At 42.4% G+C, this 27505-nt stretch overlaps 1 protein-coding gene across 2 annotated transcripts in view; it reads right to left on the bottom strand.

The window, feature by feature from the left end:
* LOC140564037 (rho guanine nucleotide exchange factor TIAM2-like) overlaps positions 1–12869 on the bottom strand; it is a 94937-nt gene extending 82068 nt beyond the window's left edge. For both annotated transcript variants that reach the window (XM_072689073.1, XM_072689074.1), the window contains exon 1: positions 12664–12869. The gene's annotated coding sequence lies outside the window, so the exon portion shown is untranslated. The remainder of the gene's footprint in view (positions 1–12663) is intronic.
* Positions 12870–27505: the final 14636 nt, after the last annotated feature.

Raw genomic sequence — 27505 nt, 5'->3', positions numbered from 1 at the left:
TCCATCTTGGACGATGAGCAATGCCTGAAGATAGACGCACAGCGGTAATGAGACGTTTTGACCCCTGCGATGAATTGTTATGGTCAGAAACAGGCAGGAGATTTCCTGTTCGCAGCTCAGATTAGGATTTAACAGGAACCATCGTAATGAGACGGACTAATAAACTTGCTCATATACAGCTAAAAAAATAATAAATAAAACATTTAAGAACAGATGGATCATAAATTTGACTTCAGATGAGGGGAATAAACAACCTCCTTATCCTCCTTATTCTTATTACATCTCTGCTATGAACAAAGCAGATACTGACTCAGTCCAGCCACAGCTTAATATTATTAATGTTGTAAAAAGTGCAACGTTTCCAGTGAGGTTTGAAACTCCACAAGGCAGCAAACCACAGGGTCTGAAAGCTTTCAACCACCCTGGCACTTTTTAACAGCGCCGATAAATCTTCCGTGCTGAAAATTCCTCTCACTGCGAGGAGTCGTGTGGATGGAGCCTCATGATCTAAAGAGATTGAGAAATGTGGCTGAGGATAAAAAAAATAAGTCATTAAAATGTCCTAATTTTAATGAGATTTCCTCAAAGAGAGGCCTGAATAAATCAGCACTGATTGAACAGAACAACTGCTCCACAACTCGGCGAGCTTCTCAACACTGCAAAACAAACGACCTGATAAAGCTGGAACAAATGAATGGGAGTCTGGTAGACCACGAGCCCAAACACTGGATCAGCCCGTGGGCTGGTATTTACCTGTAGAACGGTAGGAACGACTACATCCCTGGAGGACATGCAAGCTGTCTTATAGCTGGTGGACGACTGAGTGAGACTATGAGTGTATGGGAAAGTCATTTCACTGGAAATGGTGGACAGCAGGACAGCTGCTTGCCTACTGGCTACTGTGTTGGTGTTTTTGTAGGACAGCTTTTGTTACATTAGCTCTCTAATCGTTGTGTGCGGCTCCAAGCAAAATGGGTTTCATGTGGTACTGGAAACTGGCTGATAACAGATTAGCCCTTTATGGTCGTTGGATCATCGTTAAAAGAACCCTTTAACTACAGCGAATGATTTAAGCATACAAACTGTTTCTTGACTCTTTACTAAAGAACTCTTGAAGAAGCATTTTAATAAGTGTAGGGATACAATGATTAAGGAATTGTGGGCCGACGCGAACAGCCAATATTTTTAACTGTGCATACCTGCAGATACCGACAGCCCAAAATGTAGATATAGGGACTACACCTGCCAAGATCAGCCTTACAGACAAATAAAATAACCATTTTTGTAGTTGGGTTTGAATGCAGTAAAATTAATAAAATGCCATCTAAAAAAAAAAGCTGTAACATTAGCACAACGGCCTAATATTGAGTAGCCCCCCCCCCCTTGCCACCACTACAGATCTGACCATTCCAGGCATGGACTTCAAGTGGGGTCCTGCAAGTTGTGAAGCAGGGCCTTAAAGCAATAAGCCTTAGGTGCCCATGACCCTGTCGTATTTCCATCGGTTGAACGTTCATGAACCACTTTTGGGAGATACTGCCTAATGCATACCAGAAACACCCCACAGATGTTTTGGAGATGTTCTGACCCAGTTATATAGATACCTTCTCCAATACATGTTAAGCCAGCCACTGACACTTTTAAAACTGCCACTAATGCGGTATTGCCGGTCATCCAACACGCTTGCGTCCCCAGTGCTCACTTAAGAGTGACAAGGGGAAAGAGCTCCACCAACCCACCTGAAGAAAGCACGGCCGGTTGTGCACTCTCTGAATCTGGCTGCTGATGGCAAAGGGACTGTACAATCTAGAACTATAAAGCAATATCTTGTGAACAACCTGACAAATCCAAGGAGATATTTATTTATTTACACACACACACACACACACACACACACACACATATAGTGTTGCATAAGATTACCACGCCATCTTAATATAATGCAGATAACGCTATGATCCATCACTGTTCTCATTGTTCTCAGGCTCTGCAGCTCTTTTTTTGTTTAGCTCAGTTTCTTCATGCATTCCCCAAAGTAATTGATGAATGAATCAATAAATCAATAAACTAAATCAAATAAAGTCAAACGTCGATGCTTAAAAACACTCAGAGAGAGAGAATGTGCTTCTGAAAACTCCTCACCCCCACTGAATTCCTTATTGTGGTCTGGTTTGGAGAGCCAACAAAAGGTCTGTTGAGTGTGAAGCATAGTGGGACAGCAATGACCCATGGCCAGTAATCCTTTAGGGGAGAACACATACTCAAGGCCAGAGCACAGCCAGAGACATTACATCAGAAACTAGTTAAAGTGGTCATGGAACGGGCCGGTTCCCCTGAAAACTCAACTCTAAACGCCTTATAAACGCCAGCGCTTGAAACATTGCTCTCATGGGCCTGTCATTAACACCATCTACGCCCGAGCGGAGACGGATTAGTAGAAAAGCTTCTCGAATGACAACTGAATGTCTGCTCCCAGGAATAGCTTATGGAAACAGAGCCCAACCGCTCCAGCCGAACTGATCTATGCGTTCAGAGCGTCAGCCAGACAGCGGCCCTATTTTAGAACAACCTGGATGAAATACAGAGTCTCTTACTTATCAGTGCATAAAAATCCAGCCACCCTAAACTAAATCACAATGTCTTTTCCCGCTTGGCCGGGACTCAAACAGTCACGGCCTGGTAGTTTTAAAAGTCGTGCTCTAGGATAGAACCCAGCTCCTCTTCCGTTCTTGCTGCAGACTCTGCTGAGACTCGCTGGGTGACTGAGCGAGCAGGTGAAGTTTACAACTGAAAAAGCAAATGTGTTTACAGAGCCGTGCCAGCATGTAATAGCAGTAGCCGTCTGTAATGCAAGCTCCGCTCAGACAATGGCACGGAGAACAAGTGAGGAGGAAATCAACACTCTTCTGGTTGTGGCTTAGCTCCTCGCTTCTTCGCAGATACCTAAGCAGAGCTTACTGACCAGCCTGGCCAGTGGACGGGTATTCTAAGGTAAAGCACAGTTACATAACAGCACAGATCCAGTTCTAAGTAATTCGGTTTGAAGAGATGTGGCATCCCAGGCAATCTTTTAGCGGGAGAGTGAAGAATTATCCTTTCTATTTGCAAGGACTCTTAAATAACTGCAAGACTAATGAGACACTTCAGTAACTAGGAATTTTACCTTTTCACAAAGAGAACAATGCTATGAAGCTGAACAAAGGGGTTTTGACAAAAGATCCTTCTTTTTAAGCACTCGTAACAATAGCAGAACCCTTTTTAGTGCTGTATAGAACCTTTTTTTTATTTTACACAAAATCTACAAACGGCTTTTGACCAATCTGAAGAACCCTTAAACCGGGTGAAAAACCATTTAAGCATTCAAACGGTTCTCAGAGTAGTGGTGCTACTCAAAATCAGTGCTTTTTGCTAAAGAGCCCTTGAAAAGACCCAGTTTTGGGACTACGGTGATGCACAATTTGGGAATTGTGAGCCATGTTGTCAATATCTGTTTTTTTGGTTAGCAAATAATACAAATAATAAAAATAAATAAAAAACATGACATGATTTAAGGACACAAAGCCTTTTTTGAGCTATATTTTACAAAACCTTCAAAAGGTTTAACAAACGTAAGTTAGAATAGACTAATAGTTCAAAGATACCTTTAAGCTTAGACATTACTAAGCACGAGACACTAAGGTGACCATAGTGGGTCTTCAGTCTGCGTTAGAAGACCGTTCGGACACCCAGGGGGAGCTCGTTCCACCACTTCGGTGCAGGACAGAAAAGAGCCTGGACGCTTGTCTTCCATGGATTTTGAGGGTCGAGCCGAGCTGTACTTGAAGCTCGAAGTGCTCTTGGTGCGGATCGGCTTTTGACCATTGCCATCAAGTACGGAGGGGCTGGCTGGTCCATTCTTGGCTTTGTAGGCCAGCGTCAGGGTTTTGAATCTGATGCGGGCAGCAGCTACAGGAAGCCAGTGAAGAGAAGTCCCATAGACGTCCATATACTACACATTCAATAAACATGGCTTAAAAAGAAAATGCACCTCAACACTGCTAAAAGTTTCTTAATTCTAAACAGATTCAACCACCACAGCAAGCATTAAAAAAAAGAAAAATTTTTATATAAAGGAGCTGGAAAATGTAGCACAGATCACACAATATGGCCAAGACCCCTTAGATAGATTCTCCAACAAATCATCCAACACTCATATCTGGAAACTATAAAATGCAAACACCTTCGGGTAAGATAAATCACTACATAGAGAAGAAGACTACTTAAGGATACAACCCCAAAACTCTCCAAAGATACCAGAGCAGTACTCCATCTACAACTCTAAACATCAGGTTGTAGGCCAAATCTTTGAAGTAACACACTCAAGGTGAGGCTTCTGATGATTTATGATCAAATTTAGCATGGACTTTTTAGAAAGAAAGACCCTTCAAGGTTTAAAAAAGGGGTTTTAGGCCTACGGCTGATTTAAACTGCAGCACAATCCTTGAAAATGTTTTTACTCTCGGTCATGATGCCAATGGAAATTAGACAGGGAGGGAAATTCTAAGAGAGCTTCCTGCTCTTTATACCATGCAGGAACGCTGGTAACTCAGAGTTTACCACAAAGCAACATCAACATTAGTTCGCTTAGATAATAAAAATGTGTGTCTGACAAAGCGCAGCGATAATCAACCTCAATATTTCTTCCATATCTAACCTGCTTTACAGCCAAGTCACCTAGTAGTGTTACCCATCTCGCTATTCCAATCCCTCTGATGATGAAACATCAGCTGTATTCTGGTGGAGCTCTGCATGTTTGACTAGGAAGGATATCCTCACCATACTAAACCATTTTACTGCTCAAAATCACAACACTATTAAACTGCAGGCCAAGCACATAAATGTAACCATGGAGGCTCAACCAAAGACCCATGGGGCTGCGGATCACACTTTACATCCATCACCAGAAAACAAAAGACGATGCCCACCAGAAGTCTTCTGACTTCTGTCCCAGCTGTGTTTGCACTTACGATTAGCCTGAGTGGAGCGGCTGTTGCAGGGGCAGCTGGACTCAGCCCATCAATCAGGGTTTCAATTAGTGATCAGTTCAGACAGTGCAGCCAATCGGTTGTGTTGGTCAGTATGTGTGCAGGTATACACTACACACTCCAAAAACAGCATACCGGGTGATGTTTATACACGTCATATTGTAATGCTGTATCGTAGCTAGGATGCTAGCTTGGGGATAACACAGTATGTCCAAATGTTTGTGGACACCCCTTGCAATGAATGCATTTAGCTCACTTAAGTTGCACCCAAATGGGCATACACACAGCTTGTTTAGGCCCTTAAGAGAAGCACTGCCAATAGAACAGGAGACTCTATAGCACGCTGCCTAAAGCCAGTCATGGGCTAGAGGGGTATAGCGCCCCCCAACACTGAGCCTACCTTTAGCCTACTTCAACAAAAGCATGATCAACTCCATTAATACTCTAGATTTCAAAAGACAACAAAGAAGCAGATGTCCCAATACTTTTGTCCACATATTGCCTAATGCCCTTATCCACAGGGACTTACACTGAAACCACATTACACAGATAGGGGAATGTAGAGTTATGAGTCTGGTTCAAGGTGTAGAGTGGTGTGGTTGCCCAGCTGGAGAACTGAACCCTAGTCTACTATGAGGTTCTATACACCCCCAAAAAGCATTCTGCTATTGGCAAGAGTCAAAGAACCCCTTTCTGTACTACACAGAACCCCAGATATCATACAGATCACTGTACCACACACACACTACATGCTACTCCTCGTAGTAACACACAGTATCCAGTATGGAAAAGCTGCCATCAAGTACCATGCACTACAGGGCTACATGACCAACAGACGGTTGGGCAGAGGGGTAAATCATTTGTGTATCGTTTGCATACTGAAGAAATTCATGCAGATCTGTATACGTTCTGTCCACGTCCTTTACTCCGAGCACAATAGTAATCGGGCAGTGAGTAGTTGTACGCTTAGGCTGTGTGGAAAAGAGCCCAAGTGTCCGGTCTGTGCACCTATAGTGTTCATATGGTACCAAAGTGAAACGTCATAGCTGAAGGTCCAGCAGCTGTCTAGAACACTAAAGGCCGATGAGCAAGAGCTAAACCCTCGGACCACCATTATCTGCCTACTTTACCACACTGAAGACCAGCCACCAGCATTTTTAAACAGCAAAATGATAAATTACCCCTCAACAGACACAGGCTTCACCACATTTGCATTAGCAGCAACTCTCAGCGCAATTCCACCATATGTAAGGCTGGATAATGGCCTGGAGTTCTTGAATAGGCTGAGAAGCTGCTCTTTTGAAATAAAATGCACATAATTACAGTGCTCTGGACGGACTGTATAGTGCACATCTCGAGTGGTTAAAAGGCTATTCAGGGTAATCAAATGATAAACATAATGCTGGGCTGAAAAAGAGCATTTTTCCTGCCTCAGAAAACTACACGCTAATGCCATGTGGTAGAGGCACCCACCCAGACTGCCAAAGTGCACTCGCGGACAATACGCAAACCCCCTCTACATTCAACACAATAAGCTTAATCTGATAGCTCATTTAACACATCACTTAAGCTCTGGCTGATGTTTAATCTTCATTCTCGTTTTAGACCATGCAGACAAGGGCTGAGACCTGACGTGAAAGAGCCCAATTCAATTTGAATCGTGGCATTAATCTTCGCAGGGCTTTTCAATTTCTCGCCATTTAGGGGTGTCGACCCGAACGGATTTCCATCTGTTTGGCTAGGTTTGCCTCTCTTGAAGGGGCAATTAGCAAGTGACACGTGTGTGCATGGACAAGAACCTCACCTCCATGAGCAGGCATCCCATCATTACGTCGCAGTCCTGCATAAAAAGACCCAGCATGTTCATTTTCGGCGTTTTTAATTTTTTTTATATAATTTTAATCTGATCGTCGTTGCTTATGCTGTACCTGAATTCCATGATGAATGGACCAATAGAAATGCTCCGAAAAGACTTGGCAGGAAGGCTTTGTTATATAACTTCCAATGAAAGTTAAATGTGTAAGAGTCACATTTTTAGAAATAGCGCCCCCGATGGCACCCAAATTTAGCAATTGACCAGTTAATAGTGCGAAACAGTACTAAGAAAAGGACAGCTCTACCGCTGACCTTTGTGGTTGGACACATAACGGGGTGTTGACCAGACCTGCGGTAGGGAGTTCTGCATCTGCACTGCCAGGCCAGGGATGGCTGGCTAAGAGGAAGCCGCCCACGCTGTTCATTTCTGCGTCTCCATTCTTCTGCACAGTGGTTCAATTCTTCCATAAAGCTTTCAGCAGCTATCTTGGTTCGCTTGTTTTTTTATAGCCGCGTCCAAACACAGCTGTCCACGTGCAAAGAAGTAACACTTCAGTTATTGGTCTACAACCAAATCGAGATTTCACCACATCACCCAAGCTTTTCTTCTAACAGGCCAAAAAGCCAAGAGCACGAGCGTGCTTTTTGTAGCACAACAGCGAGCAAGAGTTCCCATTTTAACTGACTAACTGAAACCCTATGAAATTTTAAACAGAGGTTCTAACATTCAGAACACCGAAAATAGGCTAAAGGCTCTCTACACGGGGCCGCAGTTTGGTTTAGAGAGAGGGAGGCTGCTCGCACTGCTTCATTCCTTTGTGCTCAGACTACATATACAGACAATAATAGACCACCACGCAACCTTATATGGGGTGGGGGATAAGGATCGCATGTGAATTATGACTTTTCTCATTAGTTGCTTGCTTTTCGGAGCTGGTGGTCTTCTAAACTCAGCTATTTAAGACCTTTAAATAGTGACTAAAAGGATGAGGGTCAAACCCTCATGCTCTTATTGAGCTACCTCTCAAGCAAAGCTATTGTTGTCTAGTTATTAAAGCTCTAGGCCACATGCTGGGCAGATTTTTTTCTTCCTTTTTTAAATAACACTAAGAGGGAACTATAGACTAGATCATCAGACTTCAAAAGTGGGTGGAAAACTATATAGAAGTGCAGCTCTGGCTGTCATAGTTGATCATTAGAAGCAAGAAGACCATCAGGCCTACAGTGTTTTAACCACATGCAAAAATATGGCCGTAATGTTCCCTGCGGTAGAACATTCCAGCTTTAAAACAGCATCCCAAGAAATGAAGCTTTCAAACAATCTCGCTCAAGCCAGTGATTTAAAGCCACAACCAGGAAGGAGGAGAACTGCCTCCTATTCGAATTTCAAAGTCCTAACAACTCTGAATGGTTTCAAATGCTTTGTTTGAGAGAGTCTACAATTTTCTATTCTGAAAGGGTCATTACAGCTACATTTGGCAACTAAAAGGAGTTCTGCTGAAGAATCAACAGATTATATGGCATGACCTACATCATCTATATGTCAAACATGATGGAAAGATCTCACAAATCTCCTAGGTGAGCTTACGTTTCAGAGTAAGCTCCTGAGCGTCATTCTCTATCCAGAACAAAACATGACTGCTGTGCTACCCACAGGTCATATAATCATGCTGTGGTCATATGGGGACCTTCACGGTGCTTTGTTACCATGACAGAACGCCCCCCGCCCCCCCAGTGCCAAATGGCATGGCTTCTTCATCCTCATGTTTGTTCAAGCTGCTGAAACACCACAGGCGTCCAGGGGTCTCTATGGTAGTATAGTATTCTTCTCGGAGCAGACGCCGCACCCTGCCATTATACCACTCCCCAAACAAAAGGCTGTAGCTGCACCACAATATTGGGAGCAAAGGTCACAGTTTATGAGATGATTAGACTAGATTATACTTCTTGTCTATTTATCAGCATATATAAGCTACCACAGTTCCTGTAAAGGATTTCCATACATTGGTGAGTTGCTGAAGCCTGCTGGAAATGAGACTACTTGGGCGTTAATCGTGAGGTTTTTGCAAAGGTGCTTGGAGAAGTTGTGGGTGGGGTGGTCCAGATATGAAAGAGTACATATGCCCTCATGATACAAAGCACAGGTTCTGTACAGTAAGGGTGGGCAATATGGTAAAATGGTATGTCATGATATTTACATTTATGTGACATGCAGACATAAATGCTCCAGTAGCAGCTGAAGTTAAGCACTGCTATCCAAGCATTATCCAATGCAAAGGTCTGTAATGCAATGAAACGTGTAGTTCGGCTGTGTCCTTTATGCACTGACAGCCTAACGATAACCAAACCCATCACACACTGCAATAAAATATTGTAACGCTCCCCACCTCTAGACTACAAGAGTCGTTCTGGACAATATTTGGTCTCTACATAACAATATATGTTCAGTATGTCATGATGCCAAATGACAAACCAGGACACTGCATTTCAGTTTTAGAGCTCTATGAATGAGCCTTACATCAACGCCTGTAAAAACAGTGATGTTTCTGGCTAACAGTAGTAGTAGCCAACACCGCCGTCCTCCCTGTCATGGACTTGGGTTAGATGATTAGATTCCCCGGATGAGCAGCCACACCAAGCCACACCAGTAAGAGTCCTTGAGCAAGACTCCTAAAGCTATAGTCATCCATCCAGCTGTGTATTGTGATCCTGAGGTTATTAAACTATAGGAAACGTAATTATCAGGCCACAACAGTATTGATGATCAGAACCTGGCAGTTAACTCCAATGTGTGCAATGTATCGGATACCCGAGATTGTTTTTGAAAGTTTTTGAATATAAATAAATAAATATATATATATATATATATATATATATATATATATATACACACACACACACACACACACACACACACACACACACACACCTCTTTTTTGGATATAGGTTTCACGACACAGTGTAAGACTCATTTTAAAAGAAGAAAACTAAAAGACATGGTTTTAGTGTAGACCAGTAGTAGTAGAAAGCATGTCAAGTGATATTTTGGGGGGAAACACAGTATTGGTGAGTTTTATCAGGCCTGGAAAGCAGCTAGAACACCCACGTTAATACATTTTTGGGGAAAATAGAGGGAAATGGTTACCCTTCAAACTACAACACTAATAATACTAATAAGGACTAAGTCTTATGTTTAATCATAGGTGTAATATGCTCTACTAACACTTTACTGTACATCATGTACCCATGTTCACTCCTAGACACTAAAGATTCCTTATTCTTTATAACTTCACTGCCTTTCATCTCCAGTGGGTTTATCATTTTTTTTTTACATTTATTCTATCAATTAAGTATCTGTATCTAAAAAGAATACTAATAATATTATTAATAATAATAATAATAATAATAATAACACCACCTTTGGTGTTATTGTGGGGAAATTCTCAATGCAAATAATTTTACATATTGGGGAAAATTGTGTTGGTGGATTTTACCAGCCTACCCTGCCCAGCAGCTACACTACCCTACCCTGCCCTGCTCTACACTACACTACCCTACCCAGCAGCTACACTACCCTGCTCTACACTACCCTACCCTACCCTGCTCTACACTACACTACCCTACCCAGCAGCTACACTACCCTGCTCTACACTACCCTACCCTGCTCTACACTACACTACCCTACCCAGCAGCTACACTACCCTACCCTGCTCTACACTACCCTACCCTACCCTGCTCTACACTACCCTGCTCTACACTACCCTGCTCTACCCAGCAGCTACACTACACTACCCTGCTCTACACTACACTACCCTGCTCTACACTACACTACCCTGCCCAGCAGCTACACTACACTACCCAGCAGCTACACTACACTACCCAGCAGCTACACTACACTACACTACCCTGCTCTACACTACACTACACTACCCTGCTCTACACTACACTACACTACCCAGCAGCTACACTACACTACCCTGCTCTACACTACACTACACTACCCAGCAGCTACACTACACTACACTACCCTGCTCTACACTACACTACACTACCCTGCTCTACACTACACTACCCTGCCCAGCAGCTACACTACCCTACCCTACCCAGCAGCTACCCTACACTACCCAGCAGCTACCCTACACTACCCAGCAGCTACCCTACACTACCCAGCAGCTACACTACACTACCCTACCCAGCAGCTACACTACACTACCCTACCCAGCAGCTACACTACACTACCCTACCCAGCAGCTACCCTACACTACCCTACCCAGCAGCTACACTACACTACCCAGCAGCTACCCTACACTACCCTACCCAGCAGCTACCCTACACTACCCTACCCAGCAGCTACACTACACTACCCAGCAGCTACACTACACTACCCAGCAGCTACACTACCCTACACTACCCAGCAGCTACCCTACCCTACACTACCCAGCAGCTACCCTACACTACCCAGCAGCTACACTACCCTACACTACCCAGCAGCTACCCTACACTACCCAGCAGCTACCCTACACTACCCTACCCAGCAGCTACCCTACACTACCCAGCAGCTACCCTACCCAGCAGCTACCCAGCAGCTACACTACCCTACCCTACCCAGCAGCTACACTACACTACCCAGCAGCTACACTACACTACCCAGCAGCTACACTACCCTACACTACCCAGCAGCTACCCTACCCTACACTACCCAGCAGCTACCCTACCCTACACTACCCAGCAGCTACACTACACTACCCAGCAGCTACCCTACACTACCCAGCAGCTACACTACACTACCCAGCAGCTACCCTACACTACCCAGCAGCTACCCTACACTACCCAGCAGCTACCCTACCCAGCAGCTACCCTACACTACCCTACCCAGCAGCTACCCTACACTACCCTACCCAGCAGCTACCCTACACTACCCTACCCAGCAGCTACCCTACACTACCCTACCCAGCAGCTACCCTACACTACCCAGCAGCTACCCTACACTACCCAGCAGCTACCCTACACTACCCAGCAGCTACACTACACTACCCAGCAGCTACACTACACTACACTACCCAGCAGCTACACTACACTACCCAGCAGCTACACTACACTACCCAGCAGCTACACTACACTACACTACCCAGCAGCTACACTACACTACCCAGCAGCTACACTACACTACACTACCCAGCAGCTACACTACACTACCCAGCAGCTACACTACACTACCCAGCAGCTACACTACACTACACTACCCAGCAGCTACACTACACTACCCTGCCCAGCAGCTACACTACACTACCCTGCCCAGCAGCTACACTACACTACACTACCCAGCAGCTACACTACACTACCCAGCAGCTACACTACACTACACTACCCAGCAGCTACACTACACTACACTACCCAGCAGCTACACTACACTACACTACCCAGCAGCTACACTACACTACACTACCCAGCAGCTACACTACACTACACTGTTCCTTTAAGAATCAATCACTCCTACAAGAGCGCACGCACTCACTCAGTCACTCACTCGCGTGACATCTCCAAACTCCCTCAATGAGAAACTCGCAGCTTAATAAAACAACTGCAACAGTCCTGAAGTTTGTCCAGGTTCGGTCCGGTCCGGTCCAGCTCTTTACACTACTAAACCACTGCAGACCAACAAAGCCCCCAAAGTCTGGAGCCACGAGCACAGGAGAGGAACACAAAGCCCAGACAACTCCTCAACGCCCCCTGCTCAACTTCCACCAGCTCTCTCTCTCACACACACACACACACACACACACACACACACACACAATGGAGACCTTAACTTCAAGCGACTCACCAACAGCTCTCCTGTCTAACAGCTCAGTCAACTGTCCGGCTTGTTTATCGGGAGGTCATTGTAATCAGCTGAGCCCTCTGCTACTCCTCAGGTGAGAGAGAGAGGGGGGGGGGGGTGAGAGAGGACGCCCCCTTTGTTGGTTATAAATCTCCTCGCGGGATAAAGTGTCCCAAACTCAACCGCACGCGCCTCAAACTGGGAACCCCTCCGTGCTCGCTGTGTGCGAGGAGGCGCTTCGCCCCGCCCTCAAATGAAGAAGAGGAGCGTCCACCAATCAGAGCGCAGCAGCCAGACCCTTAATTAGTATAGACATATGCAGGAGGTGAGCGGGGGCATGCGGGGAGGAGCCCACCGGGGTGTGTTAATGGGAGTAACACGTCTTTTACGATGCTGTTATGAGGATGTGCTCATGCTTCAGGTCTGGAGAGCAGATTTCACGCTTTTGGGTGGGAATGAAGGTCAGATTTGGGGGATTGTTGTGATTTTGAGTGTTTGTTTGATTGAATGAGGTCATTGGACAAAATGGACAAAACTATTGGGACACCTGCTCATTCATTGCTACTTCTAAAAAAAAATAGGTTTTCCTGCTTTAGTGTTTTTGGAGTAACTGTAAACTCTGCTGTCCTGGAAAGGAAGGAGCTTTGCTGTGAAGTTCTGTGATCATATTCAGCATTAGTGAGGGCAGGGCGCTGGATAATCACCACCCCATGCCACCTCAGCCACAGCGCCCCAACTCATCCCAAAAGTACTGGACGGAGCACACAGTTTCACTGCTCCACAGCTCAATGCTGGGGGGCTTTATACCATTTTAGACCACGTCCGGCAGTAGGCAGCAAGGTGCCAATAGGTTCATGTTTGTTTATCTGCTCCTGAGAGTCTTATTCTATTGGCAGTATTTCTTCTCTACAGGGACTAGACAAGCTGTATGTGTACATTTGACACATCTATGTCAGCAGCAATGGATGCAACTTTAAGTAGCTGAATGCACTGATTAGAAGGGGTGTCCACAAACATTTGACACATCTATGTCAGCAGCAATGGATGCAACTTAAAGTAGCTGAATGCACTGATTAGAAGGGGTGTCCACAAACATTTGACACATCTATGTCAGCAGCAATGGATGCAACTTAAAGTAGCTGAATGCACTGATTAGAAGGGGTGTCCACAAACATTTGACACATCTATGTCAGCAGCAATGGGTGCAACTTTAAGTAGCTGAATGCACTGATTAGAAGGGGTGTCCACAAACATTTGACACATCTATGTCAGCAGCAATGGATGCAACTTAAAGTAGCTGAATGCACTGATTAGAAGGGGTGTCCACAAACATTTGACACATCTATGTCAGCAGCAATGGGTGCAACTTTAAGTAGCTGAATGCACTGATTAGAAGGGGTGTCCACAAACATTTGACACATCTATGTCAGCAGCAATGGGTGCAACTTTAAGTAGCTGAGTGCATTTATTAGAAGGGGTGTCCACAAACATTTGGACAGATAGTGTATCTTCTGTCTGGTTAACTGATCAGGAGACTCTGCCATGTTTGTATATCTGTCTGTCTTGATGTTTTTGGATGGGAATGGAAGTCAGAGCTTTATAATTTGGGTATTTAAATGAATCTCAAAATAACAAATATATCATGTTTACTTGTTTGTTTGTTTGTTTATCTTGTTTGTTTATCTGTGTGTGTTTATCTGTACACTTAAAGACTGATAGATAGGTATTTGTAGATAGTGTAGTGTAGTTATCCAGTTCCTACTCCAGGCAAACACCCCACACTACACCAGTCCTTGGGCAAGACTCCTAACTCTACATTCTCCTAGCTGTGTAGCCTGATTCACATGTAGGTCAGTCTGGATAAAAGCATTGGCAAAATGCTCTAAAATGCTGTAAATGTAAGTGTATTTCCCCCAAGCAGTTTTTTTCAGTTATTAAGGCAACCCAAGGCCAATGATGAGGACTGTCCAATAGGAATGCTCAGCTATCCTCCTATTGGACAGGCTAGCTAGACCCTGGGCTCAGGTTATCTGGCTAACCCTCGCATTACATGTTTTTTGAGTGTAAATAATATATTTATATATAATTAAATATAGCGGTTCATTTGAACTCAAACGCTGAATTTTCAGAGTTCCAAGTAGGATTTCCTACTCAGAAAGTCGGGAGAGCCTCACCAACCCCCACCACGCCCTCACCAACTGCCCAACTCAACCCAAAAGTATTAGATGGAGCACCAGCCATCATTCCAGAGAACACAGTCCCACTGCTCCACAGCTCAATGCTGGGGGGGGGGGCTTTGTACTAGAGCTGGGCAACATGACTGTATTTTATCAAGTCGAATATTATTAAGGATATTGTTAGTTCTTAATAAACGCTGATCAACTACTTAATTAGAAGAAGTGCCGCCGATTTTGAATAAACATCACTGTGTTAGATCCAGGAGAGTATCTGACTAGTACTGTATACGAATCTGTCGCTACTGATGTATTTAGTCTGTGTTTACTTGTATGGTGATTGATATTGTGTATCGTGAAAATGTCTTTAAATATTGTGATATAGTATTTTCACCATATCACCCAGCCCTACTTTATACCCCTCTAGCCCACCCCTGGCATTATGCAGCATGGTGCCCATAGGTTCATGTTTATCTGCAGTACTTATTAGCAGTACTTCTCTACAGGGTGTGTGTGTGTGTGTGTGTGTGTGTGCATTTGCACAAACATGTCAGCAATGGATGCAACTTAAAGTAGCTGAATGCACTGATTAGAAGGGGTGTCCACAAACATTTGACACATCTAGGTCAGCAGCAATGGGTGCAACTTTAAGAAGCTGAGTGCATTCAGTAGAAGGGGTGTCCACAAACATTTGGACAGATAGTGTATCTTCTGTCTGATTAACTGATCAGCGATCAGCGAGAAAGTGGAGACTCTGCCATGTTTGTATATCTGTCTGTCTTGATGTTTTTGGATGGGAATGGAAGTCTAGCCCACCCCTGGCATTATGCAGCATGGTGCCCACAGGTTCATGTTTATCTGCAGTACTTATTAGCAGTACTTCTAATAAGCTTGTCTAGTACATGGACCAGACAAGCTGTGTGTGTGTGTGCATTTGCGCTGGATGCAATGGATGCAACTTAAAGTAGCTGAATGCACTGATTAGAAGGGGTGTCCACAAACTTTTGACATGTAGTGTATCTCAAGTAAATTAGTTAATTCAGGCTGATTAATAGATTTACTACATTTCATTCATTGCTGGATTATTGACTGATCATCTTAACACATCATATGAACTCTTGTAACTCTTGTTGCTCTAGGTAGGATGATAAAATATGACAGGGGTCAAATAATTCAACAGGGATTGCTTAACGATGTCAGATGCACCAAGTGCAGAAGGCCCCAAATAGGGCTTATTTAATTTTCCACGTGGCTTCCCTAAGATCACTGCAAGTCATTGTGTAACACTGTGGATTTTGCCTGCTCTGCATCGTCTGCAGGGCTTGTTTGTACTCAGAAAACAAAATATAGTTTAATAATAGTAGTACGTGTGTGTCTCTTAATTACGCATGAACAGACAAACAGCATATCTGCTATTTTTTTTTTTTTTTTTTGCTTATCGCATACACGTCTTACAGCGCGTATGAATCATATTTGCTTTAATTGGCCTAACAGGGACAAAAATGGACACTGTACACAGCCTTACAGTACAATCCACATTTACCATAGACGGTGGGGGGTGAGAATAGCCCTGCTGCTCCGGCCTTTGGTCTATTATAAGGTCATGTCTGGCAGCTCCTGGGGAGGCTGCTGGGCCTGTATCCAATTATGTGTAATTGACTTTGAATGACATCCTGTCCCCCCTATCCACACGCCCTAGACAATGCGGACAATTCCTGGCTGGAAAGGAGACGGGCATGTCCAAGACATGTCTCATCTAGCACACCGGTACGGTGTGTGTTCGGTCCTGGGGCGAGGTAACTTTATAAGATACTCACGCGAGGACCATTTTCCCAGGGCAAATCATTCCATGGTCCTAAAATGTGCTGGAAGTAGCAGCGCCGCAGCATATAACACACAGCCCGTGCCATGTGCTACTAGCGATCACATTTACACTTCAAATTTAATATGCTCTAATAGCCATGGAAATAGGGTCGTCATAGCAATTGTGCGACAGGCACAGTAAGTGATTCTTTTCTCACACAGCGCTCCATGGCTAGCTTTTGTACAGTGCGATCCAGCCATTATCACCCTCTCCTGCACAGAGCTCACCAAGAGACAACACTCTTTCAACTCCTGTAATTGGCATGGTAATTTGCCATGGTAATTTGCCACGGGGTGTATAATGGAAGTGGCTGGGGAGGAAAGTTCTATGGCCTGGGTATGAGTGTATGAGTGTGTGAGTGTGTGGGCTGAGGTACAATGGGAGCAACTATATGAGCGGAATCCATCATCCACCAGCGAATAGAAAACTGTAAATGTAGTTGACTTCAATTATACAAGACAAAAAATAGCATACTCTATATGGACAAAAGTATTGGGACACCTGCTTATTCATTGTTTCTTCCAAATTGTTACTTCCAAAGTTTTTTTTTTTTTTTTTTTAAAAGAGTTTATCCCACTTTTGTTAGAGTAACTGTCTCTACTATCCAGGGAAGGTTAGAATCAAATACCAGATTTTAGGTATTGCTGTGAGGATTTGATTGCATTCAGTGAGATCAGGATGTTGGGTCATCAGCACCCCACCTCACCCCCAACCCCCCAGCTCATCCCAAAAGTATTGGATGGAGCACCATCCATCATTCCAGAGAACACAGTTCTTCCACTGCTCCACAGCTTCTCAAGGCTGGGGGCTTTATACCTAACCCTCTAACCCACGCCTGGCATTAGCCATGGTGCCAATAGGTTCATGTTGGTGCCAATGGGTTCATAGAGTCTTATTCTATTGGCCATACTTTTCTACAGGGACTAGACAAGCTGCATGTGTGGATTTGCACAGTTGTGTCACAATGGGTGCAACTTACATTGTTTAGAAAAGTGTGTCCAAAAACATTTGGACTTATAGAGTATATAAACATATTTTCTCTTGTGAGGGAAAAGTTAGGACACGCCCACATTTATTACTACTTGAAATGTCTGAAATCAGCTGCAGATGATCAGAACATGGTTAGAGAGGATTATTCTGGGAGAGTCTGTCTTATTTAAACCTCAGACGTTTAGTCTGGTCTGCTATTGATGGTTAAAGTGAGTGGTGAAGATCACCATCATGGTCAGATCCAAAGAGCTCTCTGAGGCCTTCAGAAAGAAGGCTGTAGATGCAGATGAGTCTGGAAAGGGGGTTAAAAAGATCTCAGAACAGTCAGAAATTAGCCACTGTTCCACTGTCCGCTAAATCCTTGTGGAATCCAAGTGGAGAACATTTACAACCACTTCCAGCACGGTCGGATCAGGCTGTCCTAGCAAGTTCAGCCCAAGAGCAGAGATCACAGCATGAGTAAAGAAGTCTCCAACAATCCTAAAATGTCATCACAGGATCTGCAGCTAGCTCTTCAGCCACAGCTGATGTCCAAGTTCGGCATCTACCAAAGTAGATGTCCAAAGTACATTGTTCCAGACATCGTGCTCTATGTCTAGGCAAGCTCTAGTCCTTTGTCTTCAGTTGTGATGTTGTGATGAAGTTGTGATCAGTTATATCACCTCATCTCTCAGTGTTGTTACAGCGCAGATGTCCATATGTCCATATGTTTGACATCCTAACTTTGTCCCATTTTGTCTCTCGCTCTTCTCCACCCATTGCCACCACCCTGATGGTTTGTAATGAGGTCTAATGGAGGTTCAGTGTATTAATAATGCAGATAATCCAGCCTTTATTCTCAGTGGCAATGTTTAATGAAAAGACACTTGTCTTCAGTAAGTGATGCTTACATGCTCTAAACGATGTGGCTAATGGAAAATCAATGAGACTAACAGGAGACTGGCCACGACCATCTCCGCAGGAAGGTTTTAAACATCTCGCAGCTCAGGGGTCAAGCAAGGGTTCCTTTCAGCAGCTCTCCATGATGTATGCATCTAATGATCTACGCGTCTCATGGCAGGAATCCAGGGGAACATACTGAAGATGTGTGTGTTATGAAAAAGCGCTCAAGTCCATAAAACATGACCCTAATTGACTGTGAAGATGGAAAAAGGCCAGTGAAGGCCAGTTTTCAGATCAAAGAGTTTGGCACATAAACAAAAGACACATCGGACGTCTTGCTCTGCTACGTTTGTCCAGTTAGAATCAGTCTAAAGTGGCAGAAGATTTGCATGTTCTTCTGACCATTAGTGTAGCGCTATCTAAGCAGGCACTTTTATAGGATGCTGACTCCCTGAAGTGAAAGCCAGTTCTACATCTGGTTTAGTTTTTAGTGTGTACCAGAAAGAGTCCTTGGGTTGAGCAAATGGTTCTTTCAGCAGCTCTCCATGGTCCACACATCTAATGATCTATGCGTCTGATGGCAGGATTCCAAAGGAACATACTGCTGGTACTTGTTATGAAGCCCATAAAATATGACCCTAATTGATTGTGAGGATAGAAAAAGAGAAGTGGGTGATCGCATGAAGCAGTACTGTGATGAATCAACTGATAGTAGCTCATTACAGCTGGTGCTATGTCATTGTTTATCAACTGTAATAATAATAATGTTAATGGACAATCTGATAAGTAACATGCAGTATTGCTCAAACATTCACCCTTTGTTTATTTATTACATTTCCAGTCAGAATGATGATTATGTACAATTTTTTTTTTCTGAGATGATCAGATATAATCCACTTGTATAAGGAAGTAGGAGGTAATTAAATTATTATACAAATTAAAGAAGCGTAATAGATACAGACAAAAATGGGACCTATAACAACTGTGCAAGCAAACTGTGTGTTAGACAAGGCTGAACTGGCCCCATCAGTCATACAGCTTCCCTATAATTTAAAGCTTTAGTCTTTCAGAGGGATGAGAAAAACTTGTTTCACGTCTGTCCACCCATCCACTGTGAGAAGAAGACGCAACGCTGGGGGTCTGAAAGGATGTGGTGCTGATCAAGAAGCCAACAAAGACCATGGTTACACCTGCTCCCTTCATGTGACTAGTATCTGGTTGTATCCTACACTGGACAGTCAGATGCGTCTCCGGTTAATCAGACTGAAATCTGATTGCTGTGTCAGACAAAATTAGCAAATTCGCTCATTATGCATCAATTATTACTGGTGTTTGGGTTGTACTGGGAGGGGCTTTGGTTGTTGAATGTGTCTTGGACAGATGGACAGGTGTGTTTACATCGCTGTAACATGCAAATGCGTCTCAGGCCTCTTCCTGAAGTGGTTTGAGTGATGGGATCTGTATCTGGTTTAAATCAGTCTTGGGTGTTTTTACACTGGGGACATTTTTATGTGGCTTGGCTTTGATCCAGAAATAACCGTGATACTCGAGACGCATGAAGCGACCAAAGATGCTGCTCTCGGAAGTCTCAGAGTCCAGACCTTAATATTATTGAATGTACTCCAGTTTTTAAGGCGGAATTTCAGAGATTTCTCCAGAAACACTGAAAGTGAGTCTCTTTAAACAATGGAAGCTGAACTGAAGGTAAAGGTGGAGCTCCAACCACTCAGTGATGACGCGCTTGCTCAGCGGTTAGAGCACCGGGGTATAAATGACAGGGTTGTGGGTTTGATACCCAGGCTCAGCAAACTGCCACTGTTGGGCCCTTGAGCAATGCCCTTCACCCTTATCCAGGTGCCTAAGCAATGGACATGTTCTTACTGTCACTGTGTGTGTTCACTGCATGGATGGGTTAAAGATGGGGTAAAGACCTAATGTCCAACACAAATAGTGAGTATGGTTGTGTTGAGGCTTCTGTGGTGTGTTCTGGTAAATATACATTTCTGTTTGTACCTAAAGGATATTTTTAAACTGGAAATTTATTGAATTATTTAATTTATTGTATAAATAATATGCACCAAATATGCTGTTTTAACCTATATACTGGTAAGTGACCACCTTAAAAGTGGGCAAATACAGTAATATGAGATTATAAATATAATTTAAGATTTAGTTAAGATGTCTTTACTTGCCAAGACTCATTTTTTGCAGCGAAACACCTCCACTCAGAGTAAATATACATAAGTGTGCATGTACTGTATAATTGATACAGCATGTTACAGATACAGTAATAGAGGCCTTGATTACAGTTCCTTCATTAGATTTACACAACCTTAATCTGGAGGATTGTCTGTGTTTAGTGGCTAGTAGTGACTGTCAACTTAGGCAAGCTAAGCCTAGTCTGCTTTTAGCAGTGGCTCTACTCTCGAATTCCCTATTAATCACTTGGTTAAGCACAGGTCTTGCATAAGGGACGTTCTCCTGATTTGTGAAGCTTTCAAGTGAGGCCTTTATGCAACAGCATTGTCCTTTGGGAAACATTGCTGCTTATGGCATGGCCTTGAGCTCGCTGGGCACAAAAAGAGGTGCCACAGAACGATCAGAACATGGAGTGAAATGCTTGGAAGGTGCACTGGACGTAAGAAATGTGAACTCTTCATTATGTAACATCCATGGTACCTACTGGTCTCATTGATTTTACATTAGAGAGGTATTTAGGAGCTGGTTAGGCCTCAATTAAAGAGCATTGAAGATGTGTTTCCTTTCATTAAGCCTGAGAGTCAAGTCTGTGAAGTGTTTCAGGAGGCAATGTGAAGAACTACCACTACATACAGACCTCACAGAGGAACAAAAGGCCAGAACCTACATTCATGAAGAGTAGTCTTTGTCTGAGGATCATATTCCTTGCTTTTTTAATGGAACCTACTTTGGGTCCTTGTCACCAAAAACCACTAAGGAAGCAGGCCTGTGAAGACACTATGTGAAAAGACCCCAGAAGTAAGCCAACACTGGACGCACCCAGGGTGTATTTAGCATTGTCCTGAATGAAGAGCTTGGCACATGAACACAAGGTATGTTGGGATTATTGCCCTGCTAAGCATGTCCAGTTAGAATCAGTCTAATAACTATTAGTAGTAGATTTGCATCTGTGTACTAGTGGAACACTATTTAAGTGGAAACAATTTAAAGACGCTCCCTAGATTTAAGATGCTCCCTAGAGTAACTGTCTCCAGCAAAAGTCTCCAAGTCTCTTAATGTAAGCATCTGCCAAATTCCATGAATCTAAATGTAAATGTACAGTGAGTTGTCAGTTCATAGGATATATCTCCTACTCACTGCTCGTTTCTTCAGCTACACCCACCATACAGGTGCACTGTGTAGATTTACAATTACTGACTGTAGACCATCTGTTACTACATAATTTATGAGGCCCCCTGTACCCCATCCATCAACGGCCATCTCAGCCTGGGAAACATTCTTGGACACCCAATAACCTCAGTGACCTCTAATATGAAATACAAAAAGCCAACATGTATATATAAATAAAATCAATACATACATGCTCGTTCTTTATTGTCACAGTAATGTTAGATTTCATTTGCATTGGTAAGCAGACTTTTCATTTGGTGGTTGGAACGGGTTCCCTGATCAGGCTGAGCATTCTCTCTCTATGATTGGTGGGGAGTGATGAAAGGGGGAGGTGTAACATGATATTACTGATTATTATTATTTTGCCCCACCTAAATCAGATGATGTTTTAGAGGCAGCAAAATACCATTTATGGACAAAAGTATTGGGACACCTTCTCATTCATCATTTCTTCTGTAATCAAGCGTATTAAAAAATAGCTTTTTTGGAGTAACTGTCTCTACTGTCCCGGGAAGAAGGCTTTCTAATAGATTCTGTAGCATTGCTCATCCTCAACTCCCCAACTCATCCCAAAAGTATTGGATGGAGCACCAACCATCATTCCAGACAACACAGTTAGTTCCACTGCTCCACAGCTCCTCAATGCTGGGGGCTTTACAGCCCTCTAGCCCATATCTAACATTAGGCATTGTACCAATAGGTCCATGTTTATTTGCTCTGGAGAGTCCTATTCTATTGCCAATGCTTATTTACAGGGACTAGACAAGCAGAGGGTACATTTGCACATCTGTGTCAGCAATGGGTGCAACTTAATGTAGCTGAATGCATTTATTAGAAGGAGTGTCCACAAACATTTGGAGAAAAGGTGTAGATTATGATTGCTGGTAAACAGGAATAGCTTTGCTGAATAGAAGTGAGTGCTCAACAGTTTACATGATGCCAGCTGAATAATTCTCTTCAGTGACTATTCCTTTTCATACACTGTTAGCAACATTAGCAAGATTGACTGATCCGTTATCTCAGTCTGACCAGGGACATGTTCATTTAGGCTATAAATGCACAGAATATGAGATTTAGCTCTCAGCATTGAACCTTACCCTCACTGAACTCCAAACCCATTAAATAATCATGTCTCCAGGCTGTAAGATCCTATGGTAATAGGAACTAGTCAGTAATAAACATTACTGCTCCCCTCTCATTTTCCATAAGTAGTAGATAATCTGTGACATTCTCAAAAAAGTGTTACCATATCACTCATAAAATGTTGTTACACTGTTCACCAGATTTATTAGCGCATATTAAACAGCTGATATTTTAGCTCAGAGTAGCCTTTTGGTTAGAACCTAAATTTAGGCTTTGGGTTGTTTCACAGAGCTCTCAAATCTGAGCCCTAACTCTGGACACGGCCTCCTTTATAACCCTAATAATCAGCCACAGCAGTGAGCTGGGCAGAGAATGGATTTGAGCAGAGAGAGTGTTGGGATTTGCCCGTCCGAAGATGCTGTTTGTTTTGAATCAGACCAGAGCAGCGTGGTTCACAGCGGCAGCCTGAAAATGGATTAAGAAACAGAAAGTCTTTGGACATGTTGGGGACAAAGGGGGATACTTCATTTCCTAGGCCTTCATGCAACCTTGTATTATTAGCATCTTTATTGAAGGGTTCCTGTCATGGGACACTGAATATCCTTTGATTGTCTTGTTCCTGTAGAGAACTATTGCCAATAGAATAGGACTCTCTAGAGTGAATAAACATGAACCTATTGGCAACATGCCTAATGCCGGGCGTGGGCTAGAGGACAAAGGATAAAGTCCCCAGTATTGAGCTGTGGAGCAGTGGAACAGTGTTCTGTGGAATGATGGATGGTGCTCCATCCAGTACTTTTGGGATGAGGTAGGGTGGCGATCATCCAACATTCTGACCTGACTAATTCTCTTGTTGCTGAATGCAATCAAATCCTCATAGCAATGCTCCTCTAAAATCTAGTAGAAAGCCTTCTTCCCTGGACACTAGAGACAGTTACTCCAACAAAAGCAGAATCAACTCTTTTTAATACCCTTGATTCCAGAGGAACCAATAAATGTCCCAATACTTTTGTCCATACAGTTTACCTGCTGGTATTCACAATACTGGGTTGACGATTCAATATTCTCAAATTCTCCTCCCTGTCCAGTAGGAGTGCAGTCTTCCTAATCATTCCTAAGCTTGCTCAGTGTAGATTGCACATGTTCTACAATGTACGTTATGAGCTTTTCGCACTGCAGTATCACATTGCATTGTTACACCCCTGCTCATCAGCCTACAGCAGTTTAGCCCCACCCATTTACACGGCAGTTACACTGATCCGCCACAACATTAGTACCGGCTGCCTAATATTGAGTAGGTCCCCTTTGTGCTGCCACAGCAGATCTGACCCGTCATGATGCCACTGTTAATGAAGACAATCAATGTTTTTCACATCACCTGTCTAATGTTCCTAATGGTACTATTGTTATGGCTGATTTTGAGCATGGCATGATACAGTGCAGCCAATTACAACAGAACTCATTTACATATGTCAGTCTTAAAGGCACAGTAACACATAGAGCATGTTTGATTCTAAGGGATAAAGTGAGGTGGGTTAAAAATAATTAATAAATAAATAAATGTTATTACAAGTTAAATAAAGAAATAAACACATAAATGATTATGATGATGATGATGATGATTATTATTATTAATATTATTACTATTATTATTATTATTATTATATATATTCCTGATTTTTTGGTGCATACAATTATTTATATATATATATATATAGGGAATGTAGAATATGGGCCCTTTAAATGATAGAAAAATTCAATTATGGGTAAATTAAATTGTTTATCACACAAATTATATTCTGTATTCTTTTGTGTCACCTGATCCTCTTAAACTCAACTAAAAAGCTACACAATACTTTCCTGCCGTCTCCAAACTGAAGTTCATGTTCCTTAGTTTGACGATTTAAGGTAAAGGTGCACATATCGGTCACTGTACTGTACAGCGAAATGTGTCCTCTGCATTTTTATCCATCTGTGGTAGAGAACACACACACATACACACACACACACACACACACGTGAACTAGGGGCAGCGAGCACAAACACACCCAAAGTGGTAGGCAACCAACTCCAGTTCCTAAGGAGCACAGATGAAGGGTGAAGGACCTTGCTCAAAGGATCAACAGTGGCAGCTTGCTGAGCCCAGGTATTGAACCCACAACCCTGTGATCAATAGCCCGGAGCTCATCTTATAAATCTTATGAAATATAGAGTAGTTGTGAGCTTATTAAAGAAACAATGTCTGACTCCAATTAAAGCTTGACCCCTGATTACATCACATTTACATGATCAAACTTTCATTTGATCTTTTCCTTAGGAAACACGCAACAAGCCACATGATAAAGAGGACTCAACAGCATGACTTAGTTTTACAGTACAAACAATGACTCCACTGTTGAACTATCTACAGTCTAATACTGCATCATTCAAATCAACTCAGTCTGATTTTATTACATTTGCTAACAGCAGAGCCAATAAGGGCAGCGTAGAGTAACACTGTATCTCAGAGAGAGCTGCATGATGTAGAGCGTGCTAAGAGAAAACAGGCTGAGATTCATTACTTCTGGCCTGTTTTGCATATGAAGATCACACCCATTAAGCTGTGGTCCTGCTGGGAGGCGCTTAAGTGCTAATATAAAATGAATAAGACAGACTCCTGCTAAAAGACCCCAATTAAACTAATAGACCGCAGCCCAGTCAATTTTCCTAATGAGTATCAGGTGCCCTGTTGTTTCCAAAATGAGAACTTGTCTTAACGTTATTTGTAGTGTAACATATCAGACCAGGGGCTGGATTCACACAGAATCTTAAGATAAACGCTAAGCCTTTTCTTCTGAACAGATGCTGATATTTACCAATGATTTCTCATTTAGGATTTGTTCAGTTTAAAAGGAAAATGGGACTCAACATGAATCAGATGTAGCTTTTCTCAATAACAGTGTTTTACTTGAATAAATTTGCATAGTTTTATTATGCTGTCATGTGTAATGTGGTATTTTATGCTGTATTTTAAAGCATATCATAAATAACAAAAGACACTTTTTTAATTTTCTATTATTCAGTTAAATCCATGCAAAATGAAGGAAAAACTGAACCAAACTAAGCATTAAAACAGTAAACAGTGGCAGAAAGCCACCCGGAAAACTGGCGCCTCATTATTTTCCTTATGAAGAAACAGTGCTTTAAAAACAATATCCACTTTTAATCTGGTTAAATTAGTTCATTAGTTATTAAGTTATTTAACTTTTTAAACTGCTAAAACTGGTCATTAGAATACCAGTTATGCGTAATGCCTTATATTGAGTAGGTCCCCTTTGTGCTGCCACAGCAGATCTGTTGATGAAGACAATCAATATTTTTCATCTCACCTGTCACCTGGTACTAATGTTATGGCTGATTTTGTGCATGGCATGATACAGTGCAGCCAATTACAACAGAACTCATTTACATATGTCAGTCTTAAAGGCACAGTAACACAAAGAGCATGTTTGATTCTAAGGGATAAAGTGAGGTGGGTTAAAAATAATTAATAAATGAATGAATAAATAAATGTTATCACAATTTAAATAAAGAAATAAACACATAAATGATTATTATTAACAGTATTACTATTATTATTATTATCATTATTATAAATAATAATAATAACAATAATAGTTACATATATTCCTGTTTTTTTTAGGGCATAAAATTATATAAAACACATATACATATATATATATACGTATATTTTGTAAAATACGTAGATCAAAGGTAAATCAAACTATTCTTATTCGTAGAACTATTCTTATAAGAAAAGTTACAAAATAAATTAAATTCTAAAGAAAACTTTGGAAGAATGACAATTTACTTCCACTTTTTTAATAATCTAAAAAGCATAATTTCCATAACCTTATATGACTGTATGAAAGCTCACACCTTTCATAACTGTCATAATTACATTACTGTCAGTTGTCAGTTTTATAGGCCCGGAAATAGAACCCTGTGGGGCGCCACAACATATGCTAAACCAAATAGTTCCCGAATAGTTCACTATAGTTCCTGCATTCAGATTAATAACTAAATAAACCTCTATCTAACTCTGTCTCACTCAAGTGCACAAGAGAACTTTATATACCATGTCCCAAATTTCAGAAATTTCATTGTGTATGATTTGCGGGCATCAGGAATCCTTTATAAATATTCCGGAGAACCCTGTGAGTCGTGGGGGAGGTTGGATGTCTATATTTCAGCTAAGCTGTAACGGAAGGAATAGAACCTGTATGTAAGCCCACACCTTTCATAACTTTCATATCTATGTTACCGTCATAAGTAACATCAGTTTCATAGGCCCGGAAATAGAACCCTGTGGGACTCTACAACATATGCTAAACCAAATAGTTCCCAAATAATTCACTATAGTTTCTGCATTCGGATTAATAACTAAAATAAACCCGAGGGTCCAGGGGTTAAGACACGTTTGTATATCCGGCCCCAGTTTTCT

This window comes from Salminus brasiliensis, chromosome 10 (assembly GCF_030463535.1).
Source record: "Salminus brasiliensis chromosome 10, fSalBra1.hap2, whole genome shotgun sequence".
Taxonomy (NCBI): domain Eukaryota; kingdom Metazoa; phylum Chordata; class Actinopteri; order Characiformes; family Bryconidae; genus Salminus; species Salminus brasiliensis.
Note: the sequence above shows the minus strand (reverse complement) of the source record. Positions and strands in the feature narration are given on the sequence as shown.